The sequence below is a fragment of the Melitaea cinxia genome, chromosome 6, assembly GCF_905220565.1.
Source record: "Melitaea cinxia chromosome 6, ilMelCinx1.1, whole genome shotgun sequence".
In the NCBI taxonomy this organism is placed as follows: domain Eukaryota; kingdom Metazoa; phylum Arthropoda; class Insecta; order Lepidoptera; family Nymphalidae; genus Melitaea; species Melitaea cinxia.
In genome coordinates, this window is record NC_059399.1 from 12,625,055 (window position 1) to 12,633,651 (window position 8,597).

Here is an 8,597-nt window from a genome sequence, read left to right on the forward strand (position 1 = left end):
TTGACCGGAGCCTGTCAGGCTACACGTCCATTTTTGCCCTATGATATATTTTACAAGAGCGATTACGTTTGTATCAGATTTTGAAGTACAAAATGTCAAAAAGCAATAAAGCCGGTAGTTCTAAATCAAAACGACCATATACGAGTTCTGTTCAGGACCCTGTGAGAAAAAAATTTGTGCAGGAGATCCACTTTTTCGGTGAAGTGAGTTAGTTGTTATTAGCTTCGGATCAGTCTGACAATGAAGAGAGTACTGAAGATTTTTTTTTTTGATATTGGAGTCCAAACTGATACAAAATCATGAAAGTGACAGTGATGATGACCAGGACCAAGACCAAGACATAGGAGAATAATTTTGTAGTTATAGAGATAGCCTATGGTGTTGCTATATCGTGTCCTAGACTTGAGTACCATGAATGCGTACATCTTATATAAGATGCACCAAACAAAAGCTGCGGAAAGAGATTTAAAAAATTAGTACATGTGCTTGTGGTGCCTTATGTGCAAAACGGTTTTATAAATACACGACTGCCAGGAGAGCTGAGGTTGACCATGACTCTAGTTTTAGGTATATTATGGATGTCTAGGATCAAGAAACCAGTCAAAAAACCAGAAGAGCATATAAAATCTGTTCAACGAAAAAACATAGGATGATTATCCATGTTTGTATTGGGTGCAACAAACCTGTGTGTCTCCAATGTTCTAGACCTTTGTGCACTGACTGCCAATAAATTTACGTTATTTGACTGTTGTCAAATTTTTTTATATTGGTTATATGAAGTAGTTCTTTTGTGTTTTTGGTTTGTTATACATTATATTTCGAGAAAAAAAGACTTATTTTGTTATAGGAATAAGTTTGGCTGCTTTTATTACCTAAAAATGTAACCTAAGTAGATTTCGATTGAAAAGAGCCATAATTTTGTATTTTTAATATTTCTATAATTTTTTAAATAAAATTTGATGATATGGGCACGTTATTTAATTGCTAAACTACATAACTTTAATATGTAATTAGTTCTAAAGCGATCTTATATCAAATTCTCCAAAAAAAATTTGTTTGTATATAGGAGCCTGTGAGACTACACGTCCACAGTAGTGTTAAGAAAAAGTGACGTCCATACTTAAAGGTTAAGATTTATTATAATCAAAAGATTAAAATAAATAAAAGATTTAGAATAAATGTGTTTAATTCTTCTTCCTTTCTACTTATTTTTGTATTATTTACTTACCTATGTTTGAATGTTTAACTTTTAACGGTTAACTTTAACTAGCGTTAAATTTTCGAAACTTTAACGCTAACGATTATCGATGTTAACTTTTTAACTAAGGGTTTAATGATTAACGAAATTAACTTCTGGATTAACTGTTCCCAACTATAGTCCTATCTAATATCTATATAATTTATTCTTAATGTACATCGAAATACAGACACATATAAAGAAAGATACAATACAAGATGTACAAAGGCGATCTTATCGCTAAATAGCGATTTCTTCCAGATAACCTTTGGGTACTGGACACGGATACAGTAGCAGCGGTTAGGAGTGTGCACAAATTAAGGATGAATCAGTAATAACTAGATAAAAACTAAGATATGATACACTTACATAATTATTAAAGAAGAAAAAAAACATATAATAAGTAAATATTTTAGTATATAATATACATATACACACATATATACATAAAAAATATAAAAATATATACATATATACACACACACACACACACACAAACATAAATACATACATATATGTACACATAAAGTAAACTACAAATCGCAACAGTTATGACTAATGAGTGACATATAACGCTTTTTGAGGCGTTGCTTGAAGCAAGCTTGCGTTGGAGCTTGTTTTATTGAAAGCGGAAGAGAATTCCACAGACGAACAGCATTAACAGTAAATAAATTGGAGTAGAAGGAGGTAGAATGGGGAGGAATTTTCAGAAGCAAATTGGATTCAAATCTAAGGGAGCGTTCATGAGAATCGCAAAGAAACGTAAACCGTTCTTTAAGGCAATGAGGGGCATTAGGATTAAAAAGAACACAGTAGAGTAGAGTAAGTACGTGAGTATTCCTGCGAAGGCGAATTGGGAGCCACTTGAGTTTACTGCGAAAATCGAAGACGTGGTCATATTTGCGAAGACCAAATATGAACCTTATACAGAAATTTTGAAGGCGCTGATCCAAAAAACACGTATCTACATAGTCAAGGATTGGTAAAATCTATCTTATCAGATGTCTTATATTTCATTCAAATTTTTGATGACAAGAAACAAACGATAGCTGTCAAGCGCGTGATGATTTATGGTCGCACGCCCACTAGTGGTTGTATAGAGGTAAAAACTACACTGGATTCTGGTAAGTGTTAAGCTTTATTTCAATATAAAGCTTTTTCTCTACATAAAGAGGGAAATCTACATATTGCTTCTTCACACAACGCTGTCTGTTTTATACAACACATAATACCTAATTGTTTTATTGGAATCGCTTTAGCCTGTTATATCCCACTACTGGGCATAGGCCTCTTTCCCCATGTAGGAAAAGGATCAGAGCTTAATCCACCAGAGGTTAATGCTCCAATGCGGGTTGGCGGATATATTCCCTACTATGAGTAACGATCGCTATCAAGTGTACATGATAACAACCGGGACCGACGGCTTAACGTGCTCTCCGAGGCACGGTGGGGAGACCCCACAAGGACTGCACAAATACCCAGACCACGGCAAACACCTGTATGGCCAATACAAATGTTTATCATGTACGGGAATCGAACCCGCAGCCGCCAGCGCAACAGATACAATCCATGGCTGTAACCGTTGCGCCAACGCGGCGTTTGTTGGAATGCAAAACATTATAATATATGACCGTAAATGAAGAGTTAACAATAATCCCGGCTCGTTCAGCACGTGGAGAAAGGCTCGGGACCCGGACTCTCAGAATCTCAATTCGAGTTTCGAGCACGCCGGTCGACAATCGACGCCCTCAAACGCCTGCGGGCGGTGACAGATGAGGCGGAACACGGGAGGGAGGTTGTGATCGCGGTGTCGTTGGACATCGCGAACGCCTTCAACAGCCTCCCGCACGCAGTGATTCGGGAGACACTGAAATTCTTCGGAGTGCCCCCGTATCTAGGGAGGCTGTTGGAGGCGTACCTCTCCAACCGGAAAGTAGGCCTCGAGAATCGGTCGGGGTCCGTGGAGTGGCGGCAAGTCGGCTGTGGTGTTCCGCAGGGATCGGTACTGACCCGCTCCTATCGGGCACGACTGGGTCCTGCGAGGCCGTCTCCTCCCCGGGATGGGTGTTATCTGCTACGCGGATGACACCCTCGTTTACTCCCGGGAACAAGACTACAAGGAGACGGCGCGGCTGGCCGAGGTCGGACTCAACCTCGTGATCAGCCGCATACTTTGGGGCTTCGTATCAGAATTGACAAGACTAAAGCCCTCCTCTCTTGCGGAACCGATACTTAATGCACCTCCAGTAACGCCCCTGTGCCCGTGTCGGGGCGGGATGGTAACCCGGTCCTGCTAGACATGGCGTCGTCGGGATTGTTCAGAGGTGAGCAGCAGAGTGACAGTCCCCATGGAGGAGATGTCTAGTATTTTCGCCGAGGCCAGCCTGTCGCTGGAGGAATCGTGTTGCCTGCAGATCCGGGACCATCCAATTAATGCGGCTGAAGGCTCCCGCAGGGGTTTTGGTCGGTATTGCCCAAGTGCTGAAGTCGACATACGGTCTAGAAAAGCCTACCCGGGCATCCTAGATATCACCCGTAAATGGGTTCCCCTGCGAAACCAAAAAAAAAAGGGGGTTTACAATAAAAGAAAGTTTGGTTTTTGCATTTATCCAATGGATAATCAATTTATTTCTCTCGAAAGTCCGCGTTTGCAGCGATACTTCATTTATGAACATCATAGGCATTAGGTATATTGTCCCAATCAACATAGGAGGCATATTATATACATAAGGTTATAGATATTGAATTTTCTTATTGCATTTATTTATAAGCACTATACAATTTTACATATTTTGATATTACAAGCGATTTAATATACAATATAATACTATGATAAATCTAGCTGCCAAAAATACGGCAAACACCAGTATTTCTATTAGTAAATAAAACGGAAAATGAACAGTGCTCCTCACATGTTCATCACAAGTTCCCGCTTGCTTCGTAATAGAGTATTAGTCATGATCTACATTTATAACAGGACTTAACAGCATATCGAAATTATTAATAAGTTCAACTGCAACTTAGTAACTAGAACTATTATAGGTAGGTACATAAAATTCGAATAATACCAGCGCTAGGTAAACATTGGTGTGGGTCGATTATAAGAGTTAATTCGAGGCAGAAACAATTTTCGACTTGTTCAAGATTAATACAAGTATCAAATCTATAAAACGAAACAGTTTTGACATCGACGAAGGAAAATTTTCTTTACTCCTTAGTATAGTAATGGCACAATATATGTGAATTATTGCGGTAACATTTATGTATGCAGCTTCTTAATATGATCACAGCTTGGCGAAATTCAGGTTTTTGAGATTTTTTTTATAATGAAAATATTCTTTCAATACAGTTTGTAGCTACTCTGTAGGGTTAACTTTTCTTCCATAAAAAACATTACAGTAGCGTCTACGCAAATTTTACCAAAGAAAATTTTTATAGTAATTAAGTTAACAACTGCTGTAAGTAATTCGCCTACCATATTTTGCCACCCTACACAGGTTTACCCATACAGGTTTGATCGCTACAAGTGCAAAATTGCTAATATTGCTGTTTTTAAGATCTAATATTTAATCTGTTACTTTTCATTATTATATTCAAAAACTGTTTTTTAAGTAAGACAATCTAAGACATCTTCAAAAGACTATTTTTATATTAATATTTTTAATAAACAATTTATTGTTTAATGTTCTTTGTATTTTATCGCAAAGAGTATACAATCATATCTATTAATACGCTAAGTTTAAGATGTTTACCTCCCTTTTTAGAAAAAAACCTCACAATTACTCGACATAAATTATATATAATTTTGTAGATAATTGCTTGCTCTACTGGCATTCACAACTAAAAAATTTACAATTGCTTTTGTTTTTGTAAATTAATTAATCATTAAGATTATATATGTGACGGCTTTAATTTTGAAACGGTAATTTTTTTTCTTATTTAGTGCAAATGGTTCGTACAAGTATTGCTAGTGTTAATATAAATTGCATAAGCATGTCCCAACATTATAAAAATAATGTTACATTTATAAATCAAGTACAGACTGTATGCATGTGAAATGCCTTTTATTAAGTATCGCAGGTGTGCATTAATTGAAAGATCATAAAATTGTAGCAAGTACTATCGTTAGACATGTATTTTATCGTTTTTACGAAACATAAAACAAATTTTATATATGTCTAACGAATTAACACAAGCATTTAATTAAAACTGTTTAACTTTGATATTAACGAATGCATAAAGATTTTTATTGCCGCTACAAAGTCATATACATAATTGTATTTAAAAAGAAATTAGTATGTACAACTTAAATCAACAAAACTGCAAAAAAAAGTATTATGTAAATACATGCACAGAAGTTAACCAAGAAAAAAACGTATATCTTTTTTAAAATATTTTCGAGAATGGAATGTATTTTAACGTGTTTTGTGAATACTTTATATTACTTACTTCAAATGTAAGATACAAATTGTGTACAAAAATATAATTCATATTAATTCATTAAAAAAAATGTAATCTTTCACGTGGATGGATCGCGTCTCTATTTAACTGATTGCTAGTTATACATAACATATAGGTAAAGAATTCGAAGAGGTTTAATATAAATAAAACTTCTACGTAAACATTTCATTAAAAAAAAATAAACTCAATAAAAAAAACTCGCGCCTATAGCTAGCGCAACAAGAATGTTTTCTAGTACCAACTTTTATAAGAATATACTTAGTTAAGTCAACTATTTCCCAAGAACACTATATAAGGCAGGCAGCACAGAAATTTGAACATAGCATAATTATCTACATTCAATAACTGGTATAAAATTAAAATTATGTATATTTTACTACTACAATTTAAAATAAGATGCCGACGTAACTTTCGTAAATATCATTAGCTGCATTCAACAAGTCAATTTGCATTATTTATAAAAAAAAAAAAATATGTTTTTCTATTAAAATAGTGTACCTCCTCAAAATTTAATCAATATTTTGTCAACGATTCATTTTCAATATATAGACATGCTAAAGCTTAATAAATATTTTATAACGAATAGTAAATTAGCCCTATTTTTATGAAATGAGACTCTTTGTGGAACGAATAATATATACCTTTCTGACTATTCTATTATGTAGTATGTAGGTATTTAAATCTTATATCACTTTTTTATGAGTCTATTACGAGTCGCTACGTTGTTGCTAAATGAACATCCTATAAATACAATCACGAAGCATATCATTGGTAATTACATTAACTACAAGTTTCATTTTATAGTACATTTCATTTTAATATCGATTTTATTCCATAACTAGATAATATTGTTTTTTTTTTTTTTTTGATTCATAATGATTACTCTGGCATAACATATACATCCATAGACATCTTCGAGGCACAGGGTTGATAGTATATTTTAATTACATATGTTAGATGTCAATATGAAAACATTTTATCCTAAAATCATACGACATAAATAAAATGAACCTTTTATAATAAATGCATTATTGTGACCTTAGATTTATAAAGAGTAAAGTTTAATGATGAGAGAATGATAAGAGCGGTTTATGAAATTATTTCGAATGCCCGTAAATTACAATTACGACGCTAATGTTCGAAAATAGTATGGCTTTAATTTAAGTGCTCTTATCATTAACATCAGGTTCAGAATCTTTACGATATGGTTTGTATATTGATATTACCTTTCATATTTTTATATAATTTTACTTTTAGAATGCTGTTGTCTAATGAACTAGTAAATGCAAGCTTGTGCGTTTTAATTGTATCTAATCAGTATCGATGGAGATTCTGAGGTAAGTACTAAAAATTAATATATATTTTTTTATTTTTTTATTTTAATAGTTATTGTTAACTTGTAAAATGAGTAAACTACCCGTATGTGAAAAAATTTAGCCCGAAAATTTCATTAGACAACAACAATGTTACTACGTGAATCAGTTAGCAGAACATTACGGGACCCTAAAGTTGACGGTCGAAGCTACTAATATTGATCCAATAGCATTAGGTAGGCGTCACAAACGTACTAGTCCTATGTAATAGTTGTGATGTATTTTTTCGTAAAACTACCATTTTCTTAAAAATTAATCATTAATTCGTCATGGGGTTCGACTTTGTTCTTTCACGCACTAATTTGTGTATACCTAGAAGATAAAAATAAACCTTAACTTAATGAGTCCGCACATCCTCCACGCAAACTATACTAACTAATAACATACACGCAACCGTCCCTATAACAACTCAGCGCGGAACATTGCACATATATTTTTGTAAAGCTCAATTCTAAATATACTTTAAATCACATCTCATTAAATATCTTTGGATACGACCAAATAAAATTATTACATAGCGTACAAAAATACAAAAAATATACAAGAACGTCAAATATAATTCAATCAAGAGAATTTACACGTTCGTATACCACACGGTCACTCCCTAGGCTTAGACGTGGAAGTCGAGACACCGTACGCATACTCTAGGAAACGGTCACCGCGCCCGAACTACGGACTAAAGGCTCGCTTCTGATTAGCTACTAACGGCCGAACCCAATATTCAATCTAAAGATAGAGATAGGTAGTTATCATCGACTGCTAATAACTAACTATCTATCCTTTGTAGTTGTCCCAATAATTCGCATAGGGGACTACTATCTCCAGTTAGCTGTAGATAGACCGGCTACCTGAGCTCTTCCTTACATTCCAGTATACGCAGCGTCACAGACGGCCTCAGTTATGTTACACAGATGTTTTGTAGTATTTAAATTTGTCATACAAATTTTATTCATATCAAAGTAATCTTGTTTTATAAAAATATGGACAAATCAATTTTTACACAGACTTTTTAATTTAAAATAAATGATATTATTTTAATATGGAATCCATAGTAAATCTAGTAACGGAACGTTTTAACACGACACGAAAAGACGCTACGACGCCATTACCCTTTATTGAATCGTCGTTTCGTTTGAATTTGTATATTTTTTTTACAATTCAAATTATACAAATCATTGCAAATTATACAATCATTCACCAAATTGTTTGTTTTATTCACAAGATGAGTAAAGTAAGTATTATTTCAAGAAACTTATTATTTTTATTCAATTAATTGTTGGAAAAGAGCAATATCACTTGAACTGCTACTTGAACTTGAGTCTGCCGTTATTTTTCACTCGAAATTAATTTTATTTTAAACAAAGAAAATACTTTTGCTATTGATAAATCTTAGTTATCCCCCGAAAACTATAGATCGGATATTGTTGTTACTAAAGATAACCAACGTTACTGACAGATAGAACTCTATTATTATTGGGACGCTTACACTGTCATTTTCATACGAACTGTTATCTCTGGTAAGCTAT